The 25,124-nt window shown below is 44.6% G+C and overlaps 1 pseudogene; it reads right to left on the bottom strand.

The window, feature by feature from the left end:
• Nucleotides 1-25,124, bottom strand: part of LOC106605492 (glutamate receptor ionotropic, kainate 2-like) — a 323,572-nt pseudogene that overhangs the window by 212,588 nt on the left and 85,860 nt on the right.

Raw genomic sequence — 25,124 nt, 5'->3', positions numbered from 1 at the left:
AACAGTTACTTATCATTTTGATCAGTTGTATCAATTGATAGTTAGATCATTGTAATGAAATGAATAGACAGTCATCTCAGATGTAATGTGTGAATTGCATTTTGAAATGGTAATACTTTGATGTTAAGTTGTGTCATTTTGAACAGGTGATTTTAGTTCAATGAACAAATGATCTTAGCTTTATGCGTATTGTATCCAAGCAATTGGAAAAAGTGTTAGTTTTGCAAAATTTGCATTTTGATCATTGGTTGTGAGTTTTGTGTCTAGAGTTTTGAAAAATGACATCAAGGTTCCGAAATTTGTGTCAAAGGGATTGTGAAAAACTGTAATAAGAGGACACTGACTGCAAGGATGGAGCACTGGGGCCATTTCATTAACTCTGAACTCTGACCCTTTATGACCCCATCCCTTATTTGACCCTCAGGACAATATGACAGGACCATTATACATTATGTTTAAGAACTATACCAATGTGGAATTGAACTGGTCATCCAAGACCACATTACACTTCAAAATGTAACCAAATGTTGAATTGCACAGGTCATCTGCTTGGCCACAGTCCATAGGGTAGTGTTATTTTCTAAGTGAACTTTCATTTACATAACAGAGGTCTAATATAAGTGTAATGTTAGCTTGGTGTACGTGAGATGTGTTGTTAGGGGATTTGGATTAAGATTTTGAATAGACAGTCTATTCTAACCCCCCAGCTGTTGTGAGTCAGTCATTGTGAGCCTAACAGTAAATTTGTGGCACTTCTTTACATATTCTTGGTATTATTGCCAGAATAAATGTGAATTGGATAATATACATCGCAAAGCTAGGACTGTGGTATTATCTTTTCTTATTGAATTTTGCATGAGATGTTTATCATGGTGGCTCATCACCCGATCCTGTATTCTAACATGACTGTGACCTTGTATTGAATATATTTCATTCATACAACTAAGAAAATGTCCTCCAGGCCCTGCCTATAATCCTGGAGGCAAGGGATTGAATAGAAGAAGAATGTCTCTGCTCTATAACACCTACAGAAGCCTTGTGAGCAGCTGTCTGATGAGAGGCCCTTTCAGTCAAAGTAAGAAAAGACTCAAAGGGAGACCATGCCATCAGATTCCCTTTGGCTGTCTTGATGTCTTTTTGTTTTGAAGAGGAGGAAGGTAGCCCAGGGGCCTTGTTTTTGAGCTCTCTTTGTACATGCATGTGTGTTTATGTGCATGTGTGTGTGTGTATGTCTAAGCAGCTGCAGGTTTATACCTGACTCACCCGTGGCTCACAGCAACATTACATCCCTGAACCGAGCACGCCCCCATTCTCATCGACGGGGCTGTAGTGGAGCAGGTTGAGAGCTTCAAGTTCCTTGGTGTCCACATCAACAACAAACTAGAATGGTCCAAACACACCAAGACAGTCGTGAAGAGGGCACAACAAAGCCTATTCCCCCTCAGGAAACTAAAAAGATTTGACATGGGTCCTGAGATCCTCAAAAGGTTCTACAGCTGCAACATCGAGAGCGTCCTGACTGGTTGCATCACTGCCTGGTACGGCAATTGCTCAGCCTCTGACCACAAGGCACTACAGAGGGTAATGCGTACAGCCCAGTACATCACTGGGGCTAAGCTGCCTGCCATCCAGGACCTCTACACCAGGCGGTGTCAGAGGAAGGCCCTAAAAATTGTCAAAGACCCCAGCCACCCCAGTCATAGACTGTTCTCTACTACCGCATGGCAAGCGGTACCGGAGTGCCAAGTCTATGACAAAAAGGCTTCTCAACAGTTTTTACCCCCATGCCATAAGACTCCTGAACAGGTAACCAAATGGCTACCTGGACTATTTGCATTGTGTGCCCCCCCCCAAACCCTCTTTTTACGCTGCTGCTAATCTCTGTTTATCATATATGCATAGTCACTTTAACTATACATTCATGTACATACTACCTCAATTAGGCCGACTAACCGGTGCCCCCGCACATTGGCTACCCGGACTATTTGCATTGTGTCCCACCACCCACCACCCGCCAACCCCTCTTTATGCTACTGCTACTCTCTGTTCATCATATATGCATAGTCACTTTAACCATATCTACATGTACATACTACCTCAATCAGCCTGACTAACTGGTGTCTGTATGTAGCCTCGCTACTTTTATAGCCTCACTACTGTATATAGCCTGTCTTTTTACTGTTGTTTTATTTCTTTACTTACCTATTGTTCACCTAATACCTTTTTTGCGCTATTGGTTAGAGCCTGTAAGTAAGCATTTCACTGTAAGGTCTACACCTGTTGTATTCGGCACACATGACAAATAAACTTTCATTTGATTTGATCAGAACACTGCATCATGGTAATTCTGAGAGAACGCTGTGATTACTGATGAGAGTGAACACTTGAATGTGTATTATTGTGTGAGAACTAGATTAGTTTAATATCACAATCTGCGTTATCTATATAGCTCATTCTTACCATAAACCCTGTGTGAGTTACAACTGTTCAGATTATGTGAGTGAGATTAGTCCTGACAGTCCAGTGCAGTAAAGCGGGTGCCACACACATAGTGTGGGTGAAGTGAGATGTTGAAATGTTGCAGTTTCTGAGGTCCAATGTGGTTACAGCATTACAGTGATAAAGAGCTGGGGGTTTAGCCTCCCTTCTTCAACCCAGCTCTGAGTGGACTTGACCCCCTGTGATCCCCCTCTCTTCTCCCTCCACCCCCCCTCACCCCCTCTCACCACCTCCTCCCTCCTGCGTACCATTTGATCTCAGCTCTCAGGAACATAAATTTGTTTTTAAGTCTTTAAGAAGAGATTTTCCAATTAAAAATACCCCACTCTGTCAGGCATACAAATGCTGCCCAGGCCAGCCTTGAATAGGGTCTACAGACATGAAGCCTCAGAGCAGAGAGCTATACAGTGTGTGTGTGTGTGTGTGTGTGTGTGTGTGTGTGTGTGTGTGTGTGTGTGTGTGTGTGTGTGTGTGTGTGTGTGTGTGTGTGTGTGTGTGTGTGTGTGTGTGTGTGTGTGTGTGTGTGTGTGCGTGTGTGCGTGTGCGTGCAGAACCAGAGTGCTTAACTAGCAGAATCCAGCGTGGTGTGACTAAGACACAGCATCAGGAGAAATAATAGCCTTAAACACTCAAGTGAATCTGGTGGTTTCCCCAGCAACGATAGATAATGAGCAAAAAGAGGAATCTGCTCCAAGGGCTCTCTGAGCGGAGCTGCAGTTAATATGTATGTTTATAATGAGCATCGGTTATACAGGATGTGGCTAAAATATATGTCAAATGATACGAGCAGCAATTTGAGTGTAATGTTTAAAATTCCAAACACAGAAATTGAACATGTTTGAAATTTGAATAACATCTAAGATGATAGGCATACTACATGTCTTGCTGTTTACAATGACCTTCAACAAAGGTTAGTATATATACTGTCTAGAAGAATGTCAAAGCAAATGGAATAGGATTCAAGATTGTACTGAGCTGGCTTTGACTGCATCAATACATTGAGGTCATTCTGCAGAGGAGGAAAGGTGAATCCCTTTACCTGCCACTGTCTCTCTCTGTTATAAAGCTGTGCTGTAGCCTTGAACTATACTTGAAGAGTTTCTTAGCAAAACGCTATATATCCGCTCAGAGAAATAAGTAGTACTGCTACAGTAGGTTTTACACAGTCAAATGTAACAAATAACAAACATTTTATTAAGAACTGTACAAATGATACATTTGTAACATCAATATTTTTCAAAAATGAATCAATACAGTAACATGAGATCTATATGTAAACTGTTAACATTTTACACTTAAGTCATTTAGCAGATGCTCTTATGCAGAGCGACTTGACCTTAAGATAGCTAGGTGAGACATCTACATATCACAGTTCATATACAGGATACAAACATTGCATTCTAGCTAAACAATGGATATATAGTGTTTTGCAAAAAACACATTTTAATACACATCTAAAATCTCAGAATAAAAAATCTGACAACATAAATATTTTACACACACATGATTATAGCCATAAGCAATCATTTCTGATGAAAAAACACAAATGTGAAACATTGGTGGATATAGCGTTTTGGAAATAAACTCTTCACTTACTCTATAGACATGGCAATGTCAATCACTGCTTTTTCTCCAGCGTTTCTTTCATCCATCCTCTGACTTTCTTTCTCTCTCTCGCTATCTCTCTTACTTTCTCTGTGTATAGACAAGTTATCGTTATTCACTGTGTATTTATTCTCTTTCTCTCTCCCTCTCCCTCTCTCTCTCTCTTTCTTCTTTTCCTTCTCTCTCTCTCGCTTTCCCTTTACCCGCCTCTCTATGAGCTCTCGTCAGTGTTGGATCTACATTAATTCTGGCTCTATAGATCTGCCACTGTCGCTGTGTTTAATCAGGGTGCAGCACATGGCTGGGAGCAGTGCACTGTGGGTAACTGATCTAATGATGGCTGGTAACGCTGACTGGAGTTGAGCCGGTCTGAGACCAGCAGCTCATTACAGATGCAACGTCACTCCCAGAAACACTTAAAAGACAGGGACATTTTGAAAAAGAGAAGGATGATGTGAAAATGACAAGGAGGATGAGGAAAGGAGAGGGAGGATGAGGAAAGGAGGGGAAGGATGAGGAAAGGAGGGTGAAGGATGAGGAAAGGAGTGGGATGATGAGGAAAGGAGGGGAAGGATGAGGAAAGGAGGGTGAAGGATGAGGAAAGGAGTGGGATGATGAGGAAAGGAGGGGGAGGATGAGGAAAGGAGTGGGATGATGAGGAAAGGAGGGGAAGGATGAGGAAAGGAGTGGGATGATGAGGATAGGAGTGGGAGGATGAGGAAAGGAGAGGGAAGATGAGGATGAGGAAAGGAGGGGGAGGATGAGGTAAGGAGAGGGAGGATGAGGAGAGGAAAGGAGAGGGAGGATGAGGAAAGGAGAGGGAGGATGAGGAAAGGATAGGGAGGATGAGGAGAGGAGAGGGAGGATGAGGAGAGGGAGAGTGAGGAAAGGAGAGGGAGGATGAGGAAAGGATAGGGAGGATGAGGAGAGGAGAGGGAGGATGAGGAGAGGGAGGATGAGGAAAGGAGAGGGAGGATGAGGAGAGGAAAGGAGAGGGAGGATGAGGAAAGGAGAGGGAGGATGAGGAAAGGATAGGGAGGATGAGGAGAGGAGAGGGAGGATGAGGAGAGGAGAGGGAGGATGAGGAAAGGAGAGGGAGGATGAGGAAAGGAGAGGGAGGATGAGGAAAGGAGAGGGAGGATGAGGAAATGAGAGGGAGGATGAGGAACGGATAGGGAGGATGAGGAGAGGAGAGGGAGGATGAGGAAAGGAGAGGGAAGATGAGGATGAGGAAAGGAGAGGAAGGATGAGGTAAGGAGAGGGAAGATGAGGATGAGGAAAGGAGAGGGAGGATGAGGAAAGGAGAGTTAGGATGAGGAAAGGAGAGGGAGGATGAAGAAAGGAGATGGAGGATGAGGAAAGGAAAGTGAGGATAAGGAAAGGAGTGGGAGGATGAGGAAAGGAGAGGGAGGGAGGATAAGGAAAGGAGAGGAGGATGAGGAAAGGAGAGGGAGGATGAGGAAAGGAGAAGGAGGATGAGGAAAGGAGAGGGAGGATGAGGAAAGGAGAGGGGGGATGAGGAAAGGAGGGGGAGGATGAGGTAAGGAGAGGGAGAATAGGGAGAGGAAAGGAGAGGGAGGATGAGGAAAGGAGAGGGAGGATGAGGAAAGGATAGGGAGGATGAGGAAAGGAGAGGGAGGATGAGAAAAGGAGAGGGAGGATGAGGAGAGGATAGGGAGGATGAGGAAAGGATAGGGAGGATGAGGAAAGGATAGGGAGGATGAGGAGAGGAGAGGGAGGATGAGGAAAGGATAGGGAGGATGAGGAAAGGAGAGGGAGGATGAGGAAAGGAGAGGGGGGATGAGGAAAGGATAGGGAGGATGAGGAAAGGAGAGGGAGGATGAGGAAAGGAGAGGGAGGATGAGGACAAAATGCTGCTGACCTTCTCAAAACCCAAACACTGGCGGGTTTTGTTGTTATACACATGGGACCTTACAACCCATACCATCAGTATGTAGGATACCGATGGTATGCAGACAGTCAAATAGATATTCAACTTTGTCAATTCTGAGTTCAAATGAGATGACATACACTGAGTGTACAAAACATTAGGAACACCTGCTCTTTCCATGACATAGACTGACCAAGTTCAATCAGTGTAGATGAAGGGGAGGAGACAGGTTAAAGGTTTTTTAAGCTTTGAGACAATTGAGACATGGATTGTGTGTGTGCCATTCAGAGGGTGAATGGGCAGGACAAAAGATTGAAGTGCCTTTCAACGGGGTATGGTAGTAGGTGCCAGATGCACCGGTTTGAGTGTGTCAAGAACTGCAACGCTGCTGGGTTTTTCACACTCAACAGTCTGCTGTGTGTATCACGAATGGTCAACCACCCAAAGGACATCCAGCCAACTTGACACTGTGGGAAGCATTGGAGTCAACATGGGCCAGCATCCCTGTGGAATGCTTTTGACACCTTATAGATTCCATGCACCGACGAATTGAGGCTGTTCTGAGGGTGCAACTCAATATTAAGAAGGAGTTCCTAATGTTTTGTGCACTCAGTGTATGGGGGGGGGGGATTATAAGCATTAGATATAGAGTCAGATCCTTAACATGGAGATTTTTCACATGGTTTAGACTGAGAGTAGAAGTTTGATAGTGGGAGAGAGTAACATGGCTCATAGTTCTCAGGGGAGCAGTGGGGTGATATGTGGAGCTGGCAGCAGTCCCTGGAGGAGAGGAGACCTAGTCAGTTGTGTGTGTCTTCCACATTTAACCCAACCCCTCTGAATCAGAGAAGTGTGGGGGGCTGCCATAATCCACTGTTGGGGGTTAACTGCATTGCTCAAGGGCAGAACGGTTACTGGCCCAACGCTCTTAACCACTAGGCTACCTGCCGACCCTGAGAGAGAGGAGAGGGTATTGAGGAGAGGGAAACAGGAAAGGGGATAGAGGAGAAGAGAGGAGTGGGGTGGATGGAGGAGAGGGTGATGGTGGAAAGGAGAAGGGGGATAGAGGAGAGGAGAGGAGAGGAGAGGAGAGGAGAGGAGAGGAGAGGAGAGGAGAGGAGAGGAGAGGAGAGGAGAGGAGAGGAGAGGAGAGGAGAGGAGAGGAGAGGAGAGGAGAGGAGGATGTCAGAGTGGGGGGATGGGGGATTGGGGGAGGACGACATGCCAGCCCTGTTTCCAAAATCTAGATTATCACTCCGTTTCCGTAGTAACCCATCTCCAGGGACACCTGTCTATGCTGCTACCTGGCGGCGATACCGTGGGGCACATAGTTATTAATGCAGCCCCGTGTCTGTGCACACTGCATGTGACAGTGGCTACGCTTCCACATGACACACACACACACACACACACACACACACACACACACACACACACACACACACACACACACCTGCACACACAAACCCACACACACCATCAGCATGCTACACACAGCCACCACAGCGCCAACAACAAATGACAGCAGCTCAGCCAGAACACAAAATGGACACACATACTACTTCATTTATATCTCTATGTTTTAAATGGGCTATAGTCTGCTTCCACTGACTGGACTAAAGAATAGGATTTCTAACCAATCAGAATCAAGATGTTTCAATAAATGTTGTGGTATGATATAGTAAAAGCTTGTCAAACGGTAATCCAATAGGAAGACCTAAAACCACACAGTGTGTGCTTTGCAGAGGTATTGAATGGGATAAAGGATGAGAATGGTCTAGCTTTGGGTCATCTCAGTGGCAGTAGAGCCTCTGGCCTTGGGAGAAGAGGGGGGCACTGCCTGTCTCTGCCAGCTACCACACATGCCAACCAGCTGCCAGAATAATGCCCACGCATACTCCACTTCCAAATTCCTCTCCCCGCATGTGGACAGATGCAGCGCCAAATCCCAAATCCCAAATCCAAGACCCTTAGCCACAAAAAAAGCGAGCTGGCCTGAAATACAGAGAGAGGCAGACGACCACAGAGGAGCTTCATCTGTGGGGTGGAGAAATGGGGTTCAAATGGGGTTCATTACAAAACCAAGACTGAAGAGGATGCCAATATCTGGTAAAGAATTATCGCTCACTCCCATATAGTAGCTCTCACTTCTATTGGAGAGTTGTCATAGTACTGGAATAAAATGTGTCTTATCTCAGGGTCTGTCCAGGGTCTGTCCAGGGTCTGTCCAGGGTCTGTCCAGGGTCTGTCCAGGGACTCTCCAGGGTCTGTCCAGGGTCTGTCCAGGGTCTGTCCAGGGACTCTCCAGGGTCTGTCCAGGGTCTGTCCAGGGTCTGTCCAGGGCTGTGTCAGGAGTTCGCTGGCTTGCCAGGGCTGTTTAAGGGCTGACCCATTGTCTAACATCAGATAGAGTGATGGTGACGCATGTCACGTTAGAATGACGCCATCTGTCGGAAGACATTGGGGGCTGACCCTGCTGGCCAGCAGCCTGCAAGCTGGCCAGGGTCAGCTCCCCCCTCTCCGGCAGGCAGCAGTCCATGTTCTCCGCCCCTTGCTGCAACTCAGGGAGATCACCCCGGAGACGCCATGGTGACGGCATGATGGACAGATCGATCAGGAGAAGGCGCTGAGCCGAGGGGATGGCTAAGAGAGCACAGAATAATTATTCTCTCAATCTCTCCTCACTATTCTCTCTCTTTCTCTCTCTCTCTCTCCCTCTCCTCCATTTTCTCAATCGTTCTCCTTCTCCATTCAACCGGTCTCTTTCTCTCTGTCTCGATACTCTTTCTATGTCTGGTTTCATTCTTTACATCTGTAAGAGTTTCTGCAAGTCTTTCAGTCTGCAATATGATGTATGTGTATGGCTGTTTGAGTGATGGGTGAGTAATGTGATTCCATATGTGTTTGACTGCTGTTATTGAGAAGTATTTTCCCATAGCCGGACATGTAATGATAGCCTAGCTGCACAAAATGGCATCCCACCCAGTAGCACAGACGTGTCCATTTGAATTTGCCCTGGATCTATGTCTATCATTCTTCATGGGGAAAGTATTGGTATGATTACTGATGGTGTGGTTGCTAGGTTTCCATTACAGGAACACCATATTATCCTCAAACTCCTGACTTAAACAAAAGAGCGGCCAACTACATTCAAATCATGGGGTTAGGTATCTGCCCTGACCCAAAGAGAGAGCTGGTTAAAAAGTAATGCCTCCTCTCTCCAACTCAAGACAGAGAGATAAATTGTAGGATGTATGGTCATGCCTGGGTGTTTTGGGAATCTCCTTGAGATTAGCCTAGCCGCCTCAGAGTGAAACAGACAGAAGCTAAAGCAATTAGCAAGCAGGAGAAATTATGCTAATGAGACTGTAGGGCTTGTTAGGTCATTTTCATTATGCGTGTTAAGCCGTGACAGGGCAGGACTTCCTTCTCCAAAGGAAGATTAATTGTAGCATAAAGGAATGAGGTGCAGAATTAAGCATTATTATTCAGCATTGCAGCACACAAACAAATCTAGAAAAAAAAGAGAAGAAGGAGAAAAAAACATCCTGGGGTGAAAATGAAAATTCGCCGGTTTGATCATTATCCTCTTTGACACCGGGGTTTGTTTCTGAGGTTTTACAGGCGACAGGAATCTTTCGTGAGTCACAGCCAAATAAGGCAGGCCCCGAGATCAATTTAAGCCAAAATAACAAGGCTGTAGCCAAGCTAGGTGGGAGAGGACCACCTCTCTCTAATCTCTCAGAGTGCTCTGTTCTGCAGATCAAACAGTAGGAGAGGAACAGGGATTAAATCACACAGAAAAGTCAAATCCAAAGTGTTAAAAGTTGTTTTAAACACCTGGTGCCTGGACCAGGATTTGTCTACCTCTTCACCCCTTTTTGCTGGATATGATTTTGCCTGTTCTCCATCTATTCTCCATTCTTTCCAACATCATTGTAGAAAAACATGATCCATCCACACACAAACGCACACACAAAGAAACACACAACATTTCCATAGTGTTTCAAACAATAAACTTTGAAAGCAGTGGGACGAAAAAAAAGAGCTGTATAAAAATAGCTGAGTCTTTGTATTGCTCTGGGTGTAATCTGTCATGATCGCCAGTCCATAAGTTACATCAGCGGTTCAGTACTTAAGCACACAAGACTGTAAATACAGCTCACAAATGAAGCCGTTAATCAAACGTTTACGGAACCTTTCGCCATGTCAATATGCATTAGCTGCTGACTGATTGCCATTTGTCTAATGAATCAATCCCCGCCTTCCAACTATGCCATTAATTCCCTGATGAGCGGGGTCACAGCACAGTACCTCCCCTGGAATAAATCTTCTGATGCCTCTGATCCAAAAATAACAGTCTTATGAAGTAATACTCATCCAGTGTTATAGACTACATAAGGAAGAGAGGGGAACACAAACAGCTGATAGAGGGCTTTGCGGTTGTCCTTGCCACTACATATAGTGGACTGAAGACCTATTGATCTGAGAGAGCTAATTTATGTACATGCGTGTGGAGGGCGAAGCACCAAGTCAGTTGATTCCTTAGGTTTCAATTGACTATGTGTCAGAAAAATACATCAATTGCCCCAGTCCAACTGACCCACTAATCCAACAGAAGACTCTTACAAAGAGGCAAACTGGTCTAAGATACAGTACAACCCTGGAACTAAGTCTTCAGAAAGGTTCCTTGAACCTTAAAGGAAGCTCTCTATCCTCCAGTGGCAAGCCACAGCTATCAACACCCAGCCAGCATCCGCTTCCCTCCAACTGGAATATGAGCAGTCAGTCCAGCCATATGTCACTTTTAGCACCTTAACAGTTGTTTTGGAATGAATCTGGAACCCTAATTCCAGTCATTTATCTCCCTTTCTCTACCTCTCTCTCGATCTCGCTCTCTCGCCCTCCCTGTCCTCCCTCTCTCCTTGTCTCTGGGGAGTTCATATTTTGGCAGTGCTCCCAGATAAGAGAGAGTAGCGGTGTAGCAGGACTGCTGTAGAACAGTCATTACTGGCTGTGTGCTGTTATCAGAGAGGGGTTGGATCCATGCAATAGGAGCCATGTTATCACACAGGGCTCAGAGACCAGGGACCCAGGAGGTCGTGTGCTTCAGTCCTCTGGGACAGGCTGGATGCTCACAGGAAGACGATGCTCACAGGAAGATGACGCTCACAGCAAGGCTGTTTCACTAACGGCTAATGCATTGGCAACAATCACACACAGAGAAAGCAAAATCTAGGTCCAAACAACATTCCTGCCTTACTCCATCAAATGTCTAATGTGATATCTAAAATAGGATCTAATGGTAGAATGGATTTCTCTGCCACACAGCAGTAACACTTCCAGCATAAGTCTCTATTCCATAGTAATAATATTCGTAACTTTGCAGAAGAGCAGAGCAACAAAGAGTTATAGACATATAGCCGAATCAGAGTAGCTGCTGCGTCCGAAATGGACTAAAGGCTATAGGGAATAGAGGTTAGCAAATAGGGTGCTATTTCCGATTGGCCTCATACAGTAGCTGTAGTGGTGACTCACCGTCATGAAGCCGTCCAGTAGGCCAGAGTCAGGTTTGGGCGGGGCCTGCAGGCGTTCCATGGACCACTTCTCTATGATGGAGGCCACTTGGCTGTTCTCCGTATTCAGGATCCTAAAGCCAGTCATGTTCACCCCACTGTAACGGTAGGCCTCCACGTCCAGCGCAAACAGGTCCTGACAGGGAAGAGTTAAGAGTCAGGCATGTAGGAAAATAACATACATAGGCCTATATATAATATGCTAAAGAGGGATTATAATTGTGTTATAAACAAAGCTAAACAGAGCCATTTTTGCCAGTATGAGCAAAGTATAGACTAAGAATTAAATAGGAATGCTGATTGTGAATATGCAAGGACATGGTAGGAATGTGAGTTGATGTGTGGTGTCTGAGTGCTGTCCTCTGCTGGAGCAAACACTGGAGTATAAAGTCAAATGTGGCAGAAAATGGCTGCCATATGTGTTCATCGATGTGGATGGGTTGTTCACTCTGGTGGGAGAATTAAGCTCTCAGCACTGCGTTAGAACATCCTCCTGTCTATTCCCTCTCCTCAGACCCTCCCCAACTCCTCATCTTCACTCATTTTCATTTTTCTCATTTCATACATCCTGCAAATGGCTTCGCCAGACTTAATTGCATTCATTGTGATACACTGAATGGCTTCTATAAAGAGAATGTGGACATTTAGATCTTTCATTTTAAAAAATGTAATGGAAGGATGTATTTTTTCTTGATGAAAAGCTCTGGCAGCGAAGAAAACAGAAGGTTTTAGTTCAAAGGATTTTAATATTCTGGCTGGGGAGGGTGCAGGAGTGTTTTGACTCTAGCTACTGTTAGATGAATGAGATATGGCTTTAACAGGAGTAAGACTTGAATAATGTTTCTGACCTGACAACGGGACAGGGAGTGAATATGAGAGAGAGGGAGTCAGGGATAATGTAGAGTGTGTGTGTGTGTATGTGTGTGTGATCATCTCTGCAGAAAGAGAGAAATAGAGCAGCCCTCTGAAGTAGGCCAAGGGCCATGTCAGTTATAGAACCAACCCCCCCGCACCTCTCTCTCTCTCTCTCTCTCTCTCTCTCTCTCTCTCTCTCTCTCTCAGTCGCTATCTCTCTCTCTTTCTATCTCTCAATTCAATTCAATACAACCAACCCCCCCGCACCTCTCTCTCTCTCTCTCTCTCTCTCTCTCTCTCTCTCTCTCTCTTTCTCTCTCTCTCTCTCTCTCTCTCTCTCTCTCTCTCTCTCTCTCTCTCTCTCTCTCTCTCTCTCTCTCTCTCTCTCTCTCTCTCTCTCTATCTCTCTCTCTCTCTGTCTCCACTCTCTCTCTCTCTCTCTCAGTCTCTATCTCTCTCTTTCTCTTTCTCTCTCTCTCTCTCTCTCAGTTTCTATCTCTCTCTCTCTTTCTCTCTCTGTCTCTCTCTCTCTCTCTCTCTCTCTCTCTCTCTCTCTCTCTCTATTTCTCTCTCTCTCTCTCTCTCTCAATCTCTATCTCTATCTCTCTCTCTCTCTCTCTCTCTCTCTCTCTCTCTCTCTCTCTCTCAGTCTCTATCTCTCTCTTTCAAAAGAGAAATGATAGTTGACACTCTCCTCTCTGCCACATTTCCTGGTTCTCCTCCAGGGAAGAGTAGGGAGGCTGTCATGCACGTTCACATTCAATGTTCTTGTTGCCCTCAATCATCACAGCACATGAGCTAGGTCATTCTGATAGCACTTTCTTTCTCACACCTAAGACATAAAAGAGATTGTTGCTTTACTTTTGATGCATGAACATTTCACATTTCAGGACTTTTGGATTGGCTGTTAGTCAGTTTGAGGGAAAACATGAAGACTGAAGAGTGTCTCTGTTTAGCTCACACCTTCACTGTGTCAGAAGTTTCCAGATGGATACAAAAGTTAGACAAGCAAGATGATGGGGAAGCATCTTGGCAGGCAGTGGAACATATGGCTGTACTTTACTTACCAGTGTGGTGAAGATGTAGTGATAATACTCTGTCATCATCCCCATAGCAAGAGCCTGGAGAGAGAGAGAGAGAGAGAGAGAGAGAGAGAGAGAACATTTGTGAATGCTGAATGTGTGAATCTACAGTATACATTTTGCAGTGTGTGTGTGTGTGTGTGTGTGTGTGCGTGCGTGCGTGCGTGCGTGCGTGCGTGTGTGTGTGTGTGCGTGCGTGTGTGTGTTGTGTGTGTGTGCACGCGTGCCTGCGTGTGTATGTTACGGAGTTATGTGTATTTCTGCGTATAAAATATATAAACCTCACATCCACTCTCCTGTAAGCCTGCTGTAACCATCTCCTCCTCCCTCCATCCCTCCATCCCTGCATATCTCCCTCCCCTCTATCCATCCATCCATCCATTTGCCCTTCAACAGTGAGGGCTCACATCACTCACTAATGCTGGCAATTAAGCAAACCTAAAGGCCAGGATACACTGTCATTAGGGATAGAGAGGTAATGCTGTGAGTGAGGAGGATGATTCTACCTCATTCTCTGCCTATGTGAATATATTGAACGCTGATCTCTATCAGAAGTGAGAAAAGAGAAAATAGTTGGAGCTCTATCTCTCTCTCTCTCTCTTTCTCTCGCTCTCTCTCTCTTTGTCTCTCTCTCTTTCTCTCTCTCTCTCTCTCTCTTTCTCTCGCTCTCTCTCTCTTTGTCTCTCTCTCTCTCTCTCTCTCTCTCTCTCTCTCTCTCTCTCTCTCTCTCTCTTCTCTCCCTCTCTCTCTCTCTCTCTCTCTCTCTCTCTCTCTCTCTCTCTCTCTCTCTCTCTCTCTCTCTCTCTCTCTCTCTCTCTCTCTCTCTCACTCTCTCTCTCTGTCTCTCTCTCTGTCTCTCTCTGTCTCTCTCAATTCAATTCAAATCAAGGGGCTTTATTGGCATGGGAAACATATGTTAACATTGCCAAAGCAGGTGAAATAGATAACAAACAAAAGAGAAATAAACTATAAAAAATGAACAGTAAACATTACACTCACAGAAGTTCCAAAATAATAAAGACGTTTCAAATGTGTTGTCACGATGTGCAAATGGTTAACGTACAAAAGGGAAAATAAATAAACAGAAATATGGGTTGTATTTACAATGGTGTTTGTTCTTCACTGGTTGCCCTTTTCTTGTGGCAACAGGTCACAAATCTTGCTGCTGTGATGTCACACTGTGGTATTTCACCCAATAGATATGTGAGTTTATCGAAATAGTGTTTGTTTTCGAATTCTTCGTGGGTCTGTGTAATCTGAGGGAAATATGTGTCTCTAATATGGTCATACATTTGGCAGGAGGTTAGGAAGTGCAGCTCAGTTTCCACCTCATTTTGTGGGCAGTGTGCACATAGCCTGTCTTCTCTTGAGAGCCAGGTCTCCTTCGGAGGCCATTCTCAATAGCAAGGCTATGCTCACTGAGTCTGTACATAGTCAAAGCTTTTCTTAAGTTTAGGTCAGTCACAGTGGTCAGGTATTCTGCCACCGTGTACTCTCTGTTTAGGGTCAAATAGCATTCTAGTTTGCTCTGTTTTTTTGTACATTCTTTCCAATGTGTCAAGTAATTATCTTTTTGTTTTCTCATGATTTGGATGGGTCTAATTGTGTTGCTGTCATGGGGCTCTGTGGGGTCTATTTGTGGAGACTCTTCTCCAGGTTCATCTCTCTGTAAGTGATGGCTTTGTTATGGAAGGTTTAACGGCTCTTTTCTGGATTTTGTTAATTAGCGGGTATCGGCTTAATTCTGCTCTGCACGTATTATTTGGTGTTCTACATTGTACACTGAGGATATTTTTGCAGAATTCTGCATGCAGAGTCTCAATTTGGTGTTTGTCCCATTTTGTGAATTCTTGGTTGGTGAGCGGACCCCAGACCTCACAACCATAAAGGGTTCTATAACTGATTCAAGTATTTTTTTTGCCAGATCCTAATTGGTATGTCAAATGTAATGTTCCTTCTGATGGCATAGAAGGCCCTTCTTGCCTTGTCTCTCAGATCGTTCACAGCTTTGTGGAAGTTACCTGTGGGGCTGATGTTTAGGCCAAGGCATGTATAGTTTTTTATGTGCTCTTGGGCAATGGTGTCTAGATGGAATTTGTATTTGTGGTCCTGGCGACTTGTTTATTTATCTTTTTTGGAACACCATTATTTTGGTCTTTACTGTCAGGGCCCAGGTCTGTCAGGGCCCAGGTCTGGCAGAATCTGTGCAGAAGATCTTGGTGCTGCTGTAGGCCCTCCTTGGTTGGTGACAGAAGCAACAGATCATCAATAAAGAGTACTCTTTCCCTCACTCTATCTGTGTCTCTCTGTCTGTCTCTCTCTCTGTCTCTCTCTCTTTCCCTCACTCTATCTCTGCCTCTGTCTCTCTCTCTCTGTCTCTCTCTCTCTCTTTCCCTCCATCTATCTCTGTCTCTCTCTCTCTGTCTCTCTCTCTCTCTCTCTCTTTCCCTCACTCTATCTCTGTCTCTCTCTCTGTCTCTCTTTGTCTCTCTCTCTTTCCCTCACTCTCTCTCTGTCTCTCTCTCTCTCTCTGTCTCTCTCTGTCTCTCTCTCTCTCTCTCTCTCTTTCCCTCACTTTCAGTCTCTCTTTATCTGTCTCTCTTTCCCTCACTCTATCTCTGTCTTTATCTCTGTCTCTATCTCAGCCTCTCTCTTTCCCTCTCTCTCTCTCTCTCTCTCTCTCTCTCTCTCTCTCTCTTTCCCTCACTCTCTCTCTGTCTCTCTCTGTCTCTCTCTCTGTCTCTCTTTCCCTCACTCTATCTGAATTTATATGATATAACTGCAGACAGACAGATGACTGTGGTCATTACCTTGGTCTGATCAGTGGTGGCCATGTTTTGCTAACAGAATTACAGACTCCTCACCTCTATGTCGCTATATCACCTGTTGTAGGGATATTATGTCTTATAGGTGAACATCTCAAGAAGTCCCTGTTATGGCAGCATTAAATCGTGAGTCTACTCTGTGTGTGTCTGTTAGGGCCTTTGGCTGAGTGCCCACCCTATTTAAGCACTATAAATGTGGCTTGGTCTCCTAGGCAGCTGCGACTGGTGAGTCGTGCTGCAGTTCTCTGACAGCTTCGCTAAACCATTAGGAATCACAGATGATGATTGTGCAGGGAAATGGAGAGTGATTAAATGGGAAAGGGTCAAGCCAGCAATTGCTGCCGGTGTCAGGTGGGTACGGTAAGTATCCAGGTGGGTTGAAAATACTCTAATCTACTCACCAATAATGCAGCTAGCATTACCCCTGGCCAATGAGGTTACACAGACAATAAGGGTGCAGAATGTAAATGATTGTATTTCCTTTTCCAATCAGATGACAACATTAAAATGTTCCTCTTCATTAGGTGGACCTGATGGAATTCTATGTTTCTTAGCCAATGAGATATCTTCTATCCTCTTATACACTGCACTATATCCGTGGACACCACAGAGGGATTGGGGAAATATGCAGTAATTATAAACTCGTCGTTTAGGGATCAGAAGCAGAATGATCTTTTAGCACCTGCATATCATAAGCATTTGTCCACCTGCATATGAACTCTAGAGGAAGGCTTACAGAGGTTATCATGAAGAATTTGAAGCTGGATATTTAGCATGCAGACCGTCCCACAATGGCACTATGAATGACAGTTAAACCACCTCCAGTTGTTTCTTGTACGGTAGAAGATTGATCTGCGTCTCTAAAGAGTACCATGACTGTCGTCCCAGAGTGAAATGAGGACAAGAATCCTTCCCTCACTAAGTCAGGCGTGTGTCTTGTAATGAGGATATCATAGAAAAGTCCTTCATTACCACCCCCCCATTACCAGGGAGTAGCTCACAAGCCACTAGCTAATGATAGGGGTCCTTGACCTTCATAACCAATCACCAGCTACCACATTGATTAAAAAAGCCAAGCGGGAGAGAGTGAGGGAGAAAGAGTGAGTGCTAGGGTGAGTCATGTTATCTTCAAATTTTTATACATCCTGGAAGCAGAAGGAGGAATATGAATGTTTTTAATTAATTGAGTCAGTATAAAACATCCTCTCTTTCTGTTTCAGGTATAGCTGATATCCTGCATGATTAAAATGACCATAGAGGACATTCCTTCTTTCAAGGAAATGTACAAAAAATTAATTTTGCACCCAGTTTGACAAAACTTGTCTGAATTGACTGGGGATTGGGACTTCTCACTCACACAAACACAGACACATATCACTTCCCATCCTCACACACACCTGTTTTAGGATGCCGGCAGCCATTTCGTGTCCACAGTCGAAGATGACGTGGAACTCCTTCCCTCTCTTCATCTCCTTGAGGAGAGGCTTGGCGTCCTTGGTGTCCACTGGCAACTGGCGGATCTTCAAGCGGATGTTGTAGCGAGATGGAGCCTTTATGAGCTCCTGTAACCGAATAAGACCTTCACAGGAAACACAGACAACAAATGGAGTAAGTATGTGTGAGAGAGAGAATAAAGCAATGTACAATACATATACAATTTTGAAAAGGGAAAGAGGATACCTAGTCAGTTGCACAACTGAATGTATTCTACTGAAATGTGTCTTCCGCATTTAACCCAACCCCTCTGAATCAGAGTAATCGACATCCACATCATCGGCACCCAGGAAACAGTGGGTTAACTGCCTTGCTCAGGGGCAGAATGACAGATTTTTACCTTGTCAGCTCGGGGATACAATCCAGAAACCTTTCGGTTACTGGCCCAACGCGCTAACCACTAGGCTACCTGCCACCCCAAATATGTCATGTTAATTCTGTTTCTGTTGCAAACAGTGCAGGCTCCCCATTTTCCAAAGATAAACTACAAATATGTATCTCTGGTAATTGAAGTTATATTCTGTATTAATTTGACTCCCTTGGTTTTAATTAGTAGTAGATAAGGAAGCTCCATGAATAGATGTCTAATGTCATTCCAATTTTAATGAAATCCATCCATCTGTCAACTTGTCTCGCATCTCTTCCCTCCTCCTCCCCCCTTTCCCCCTCCTCCTCCCCTCTCCTCCTCCTCCTCCTCCTCCCTCCTCCTCCCCCCTTTCCCCCTCCTCCTCCCCCCTTTCCCCCCCTCCTCCTCCCTCCTCTCCTCCTCCTCCTCCCCCTTTCCCCTCCTCCTCCTCCTCCCTCCTCCTCCTCCTCCTCTCCCTTGTTCTTTTTCTCCCTTCTTTACACTATTGCACATTTCCTTCCACTTCCTCATTTCTTAATATTTGTCTGCATCCCTCCTGTTCTACCTCCACCATCTATGTTTCTCTCAAAGCTCTGTTTTTTCTGGTGCCACACTGTATCTTACCAGAGCCAGTACCACAGACCTTGATGCTAGAAGAAAACGGATCACAACAGTATGAATTCCCCTTTGAAAAGGGGAGTGATGAATGACTTTTATCATTCATCACTGATACATTGAATTCACGCTCATTATTGATCGGTCTACAGTACTTCCTCTATATTAATTTAGCACCGCTGCTAACTTATTTCCACCGCTGCAAAAACTATGATTTACAAGATGTATATATTTCTGCCGATACATGTTTTTAAATGGATAGCCGTTGGCTCAATGACTGGAAGTCTATGGGAACAGCTAGCATGTCATTGCGCTAACATCTCAATTCCTACATAGAGATATAGGACAGAGAGCCACTATGGCTGAAGAATTCTTACAAGTGTTTCCAGTCATCTGTAAGTGCAATCAATAATCTGTTCCCTGGTTCAGCACTGTATAGACCTGCCACAGTAACAGTCACAGTCACAACCATGTAGTTGTTATTTTCTGCAGCCTGCAGCCATACAGTCAGTCCCCAGCTGGTTGGCCCATGGCATTATTTGTTTACTTCCTGTTTCTACTTGAGCGCACAGCACCATGGGACACCAGCCCAGCTCAGCTCACAGCTTGCTGTTGAGTGTTGAGCAGCAGCCAGTTCCCAAGCCTTCATTAAATCACAACAACACTCTGTCGCACACTGATGATGATGCCCCACGGTGGCGCCCATTCGCACGCTGATGATGCGTCATTCTCCGTGACAAAGTGGACACAGTAGACACAATGGAGGGCTGAGGACCTCGCCCACTATGGGTCACTATTAACTTAATTCATACACTGCAGAATACACGTACGATGAGCCAGAGAGAGGAAGCAGTGTAGCTATCGCTACAGACTATGGCTATGACTGAAATAGGCTACCTTTTCCTAATGCACCTATAGTGCATGGCCTGGTCAAAAGTAGTGCACTACAAAAGGAATATGGTGCTATTTCAGACGCAGCCAATACAGAAGACCAGCTGGCCTTCTCAATTTGAACAGAAACCCTTAGTTAGACTTCATTGCACATCAGCTTGTTTCAAAATGTTCATTACCTGACCGTCACAGTTAGTTTAAATAGCTGCTTTGTTGGAGGCCACAAAGGTCCATGGTGATCACAGTGAATGTTAAGCAGACGGAGGCGCTTGTGAAAAGCGGTTGTTCTTAAATCAATTAAAGAGTTATGATCGTTTGTTTCGATCCCAATCTATAATTCTGTTGAATTTTGGAATTCATGCAAAAGTGACCATGCGGTATGTGAGTGTGTGTGTGATGTTTGAATGTGGTCCAATCTGGCTGGGGTGCTTAGTGTTGCAAGATCTTTCCACTACGGGAGCAGCACTCAGTGTTTTACAGTTAGTTAGTTAGTTTCATTGATAAAACCACCCTGACATCTCTGACTGCTGCATTCACTCATCATAAACAACATGTCAGAGTACCTCATTCTCATTTCCCCTGCTCACTCTCCATCTCTTTCTCCATCACTCTCTGTCTTCCGCTTTCTCTCTCAATCTCTCTCTTCCTCTCCCCCCTCTCAATCGTTCTCTCACCTCTCCCTCTCTCTTCACCCCTCTGTCTCTCCCCCCTCTCCCCCTGTCTATCTCCTCTGCTGTCTCTCGTGCTATTCTACCTGGCTGATTCACCCCTCTTCACCAACCCAACAATCCGGAGAGAAAAATATGGAGAGAGGGAAGGGGTGATCTGTATTGACTGTGTCTAATGCCTGCTCCAGGATCCATATTTAATTAACTCAGCATGAATATTTCATCCACTCAAAGCGTTTATTAGGGGCCGTCTGAGAGTCTCCTGAGCGTAAAACAGAACAGCCCTGTGATAAATATCCTGTGAGGCGAGGCGAAGACGCAGCAGCAGCAACCCTCTCCTCAAGTATTCCGCTCCAAACTTCCTCGAAGAACCCATCATAGGGTGAGTTTCCACTGCAGATCATCCATCAGAGGTAGAGATGTAGCAGGGTGCATCTCAATAGTCTAGTTTCCTGACCTTGTCTCCTTTCCTTTGTCTGCACCAATGTTTAACTACACATAGCGTGTATCTCAATAGTCTAATGGTCTCGTTTCCGGTCCTTGTCTCCTTCCCTTTTGCTCTAATGTTGAAATACCTTTCTCAATTGTCTAAAATTCCATCCTTTCCTCGCCTGTTTTCAGAAGCCACTTTAGCCTATTGTGTGATTCTCCTGGAGGTCTATCTATGGCACAGTGAGTGTTGCATGATGGGAAGCGGGGGGCCGGGATGAGTGAATGGAGTAATGGCTGTGTGATTCACGCACCTCCCCAACAATCTGCGGGTCAAGGTTAATGTAACCCTCTCTGCTTCGCCAGCCTTGTTTATGTTCCATTAAACGTGTTGAACAAATTGAAAAAAGATTAAAACGTGTTTCCGGGTCAAAGGTTTTAATAGTTGTTCAGGAATGTGGAAGGATGGAAGGAAAGAATTCCACTTTGTGGGAATTACACACATCCATGCGTCTCCTCTCTGCTCATAAATTGTGGACCACTTTACTCTCTGTATTGAGCTTATAACTGTCATTACAACTGTCATTACAACTTTCATTACAACTGTCATTATAACCAAGACCTTAAGGAGTTTTCCCTCAGGGAACGCCAATGGCCCACACTCTCCTCCTACACCTACAGAAAATGTCTACAACTCTCTCAGTAATGCCTTTACTAAAACCCCATTCTTTGCACTGTGCTTCACTAGACGTGAAACAGACACAACAGACACTACACCAGAAGTGTGCTGCTAACTGATGCTTTCTTCTGTAGTTTGAAGATGGGTGGCCATGTTGTAAGAACACAATGTGGACTCATTAAAGTTAGTTCCCTGGAACATCTGGTCGTCTGTTGCTATGCATGGCGTAGTCGGCACAAGAACATCTTGTCAGAGTTCCAAACAGCTGGTGGTCTTTAATTAACATTGCATGTCACCAACAACACTGACGTGACAGGTTCAATAAAACAATCTTAAAAGTTGTACTTGTAGCCTTACAAATTGTGAAAGTAAAGTGAGGGGAAAAAGTATTTGATCCCCTGCTGATTTTGTACGTTTGCCCACTGACAAAGAAATGATCAGTCTATAATTTTAATGGTAGGTTTATTTGAACAGTGAGAGACAGAATAACAACAACAAAATCCTGAAAAACGCATGTCAAAAATGTTATAAATTGATTTGCATTTTAATGAGGGAAATAAGTAGGTCAGATGTTTCTTGTAGTTGGCCACCAGGTGTGCACACATCTCAGAAGGGATTTTGTCCCACTCCTCTTTGCAGATCTTCTCCAAGTCATTAAGGTTTTGAGGCTGACGTTTGGCAACTCGAACCTTCAGCTCCCTCCACAGATTTTCTATGGGATTAAGGTCTGGAGACTGGCTAGGCCACTCCAGGACCTTATTGTGCTTCTTCTTGAGCCACTCCTTTGTTGCCTTGGCCGTGTGTTTTGGGTCATTGTCATGCTGGAATACCCATCCACGACCCATTTTCAATGCCCTGGTTGAGGGAAGGATGTTCTCACCCAAGATTTGATGGTACATGGCCCCATCCATCGTCCCTTTGATGCGGTGAAGTTGTCCTGTCCCCTTAGCAGAAAAACACCCCCAAAGCATAATGTGTCCACCTCCATGTTTGACGGTGGGGATGGTGTTCTTGGGGTCATAGTCAGCATTCCTCCTCCTCTAAACACGGCGAGTTGAGTTGATGCCAAAGAGCACCATTTTGGTCTCATCTGACCACAACACTTTCACCCAGTTGTCCTCTGAATCATTCAGATGTTCATTGGCAAACTTCAGACAGGCATGTATATGTGCTTTCTTGAGCAGGGGGACCTTGCGGGCGCTGCAGGATTTCAGTTCTTCATGGCGTAGTGTGTTACCAATTGTTTTCTTGGTGACTATGGTCCCAGCTGCCTTGAGATCATTGACAAGATCCTCCCGTGTAGTTCTGGGCTGATTCCTCACCATTCTCATGATCATTGCAACTCCACAAGGAGAGATCTTGCATGGAGCCCCAGGCCGAGGGAGATTGACAGTTCTTTTGTGTTTCTTCCATTTGCAAATAATCGCACCAACTGTTGTTACCTTCTCACCAAGCTGCTTGGCGATGGTCTTGTAGCCCATTCCAGCCTTGTGTAGGTCTACAATCTTGTCCCTGACATCCTTGGAGAGCTCTTTGGTCTTGGCCATGGTGGAGAGTTTGGAATCTGACTGATTGATTGCTTCTGTGGACATGTGTCTTTTATACAGGTAACAATCTGAGATTAGGAGCACTCCCTTTAAGAGTGTGCTCCTAATCTCAGCTCGTTACCTGTATAAAAGACACCTGGGAGCCAGAAATCTTTCTGATTGAGAGGGGATCAAATACTTATTTCCCTCATTAAAATGCAAATCAATTTATAACATTTTTGACATGCGTTTTTCTGGATTTTTGTTGTTGTTATTCTGTCTCTCACTGTTCAAATAAACCTACCATTAAAATTATAGACTGATCATTTCTTTGTCAGTGGGCAAACGTACAAAATCAGCAGGGGATCAAATACTTTTTTCCCTCATTGTAATGCTACATGTACTTTTTTGTCCATTTCTATTTCAAAATTGTTCCTGTTCACTGTAAACACATCCCATATTTGCAAGATATCCATTTAACTACAGGACCATCAGAGTACTTTGACCCTACTATGAAACATACAGTACTTGATTAAACCTATTAAACCTATCCAGACCAATATAATTCAATAGACAGTAACAGAGAAGCAAAAAGTACAACCAAAGTGATTAAAATCAAGTAGAAAATCCAAATGATCACAGCAAGCTACATCATCACAGCAGTACCTATTAACCCGACGCAGCCAAAGCAGAATTATCATGGCACTTAGTAGAACGACAGCTAGCGGGCTTCTCTAAACAATCTGCAGTGTGGTAGTGGAGCGTATGATGGGAATGGTGCGGCTGGTGTGTGTTTTCACTCACACACATCAAATTGAAACAGATTACTGAAGGGGTCCTGGGACTCTAGAGCCAATCACTTCCACTCAACTTGACTCAGTCTCAAGTACACTTAAATGTCTCTCAGCCTAAGCCAACACACACACACAGACTGCACACAAACACACAGATGGACGCACACTTGGACGTACGTGCACACACACACACACACACAAATAAACAGACTAGCAAATCAGAAATGCCTTTTCTTCAAATGCCAAATCATTCTGTCAAAAATAGAGTGAAATAAAACAACCCCTTTTTGATTACAACAAGGCAATCAGCCACTCCTCTGTAAACATTTTGCTACACTGGGGTTTAGGCCGACCTTTCAACTAACGCAATTTAAAAAAATGTCAGGCAGATATGGGTCAAAACCTCTCCCATAACAGAATTACACCCATTTGACACAGTAAATTACCTTTTCCTCAGAAGAGTCATGCAGTGTACATTTCAATTATGTTTTTTGTTGTGTTGTTTTTTCATATATTTTTACTGTTTTGTTCTGTCATAAAATGCAACTATAGGAATTCTCGAAGGGATCCTTGCTGGCAGCTATATAGAGGAAAACAGAGTGAAAACTGAGTGATGGCTATAGAGTGGCTATACAGTGGTGTTGGATGGAGCGGCTGGTCGTTGGGTCGTTAAACCTCTCTTTGCTTTTAGGGACCCCCTCCTCTAGTCTACCACCTCTACGGTTGGTCGGTTGCAGTCGGATGACGTTGTTATGGAAACCGGGCCATAAACATAGAGCCAGGGTGGTTAAACTGTCACTCTCTCCCTCCCGCCATCAATGAAGGAAGGGGGGCTGTGACTGGGGGGAATATTTATAGGAGTGACCCCTCTAACCCTGCACCATAGCGCATCCCACCGTCTCCATCTCTCCCTCACTACCCAATACAACTCCAGTGTAACATGACTCCCATAACGTTGTGATGTGTGGCTAGAAATACTACCACCACAACACAGGGTGTAGATGCCATTGCCTTTGTACCATTACAAAGTTGAGCTGTTAGAAGAGGGCCATTATGGGTATTGATTTACTTGTATGCTCTCTGGTTCACGGAGAAACAGCGGAATGAGAAAGCTGTTTCCTGTTCCAATCTGAGGCAACAGCAGGAGGGCAATGGGGCTGTGAAGGAAACATGGCTTAGAAAAAAGGAGTCCCTCCTGAGAGAATTACATGGCAATATAGGGGTTCTGGTACACTGACTTATCCAATACGTTGGACAATATGTTTTCACACACAGAAAAACAGACAAAGTAAAGCAGAGCTACATATTTCATACAGGATTACCTGAACCAATCCAAACATCCCATTCAG

The sequence above is a fragment of the Salmo salar genome, chromosome ssa05 (assembly GCF_905237065.1).
Source record: "Salmo salar chromosome ssa05, Ssal_v3.1, whole genome shotgun sequence".
Classification (NCBI taxonomy): domain Eukaryota; kingdom Metazoa; phylum Chordata; class Actinopteri; order Salmoniformes; family Salmonidae; genus Salmo; species Salmo salar.
Note: the sequence above shows the minus strand (reverse complement) of the source record. Positions and strands in the feature narration are given on the sequence as shown.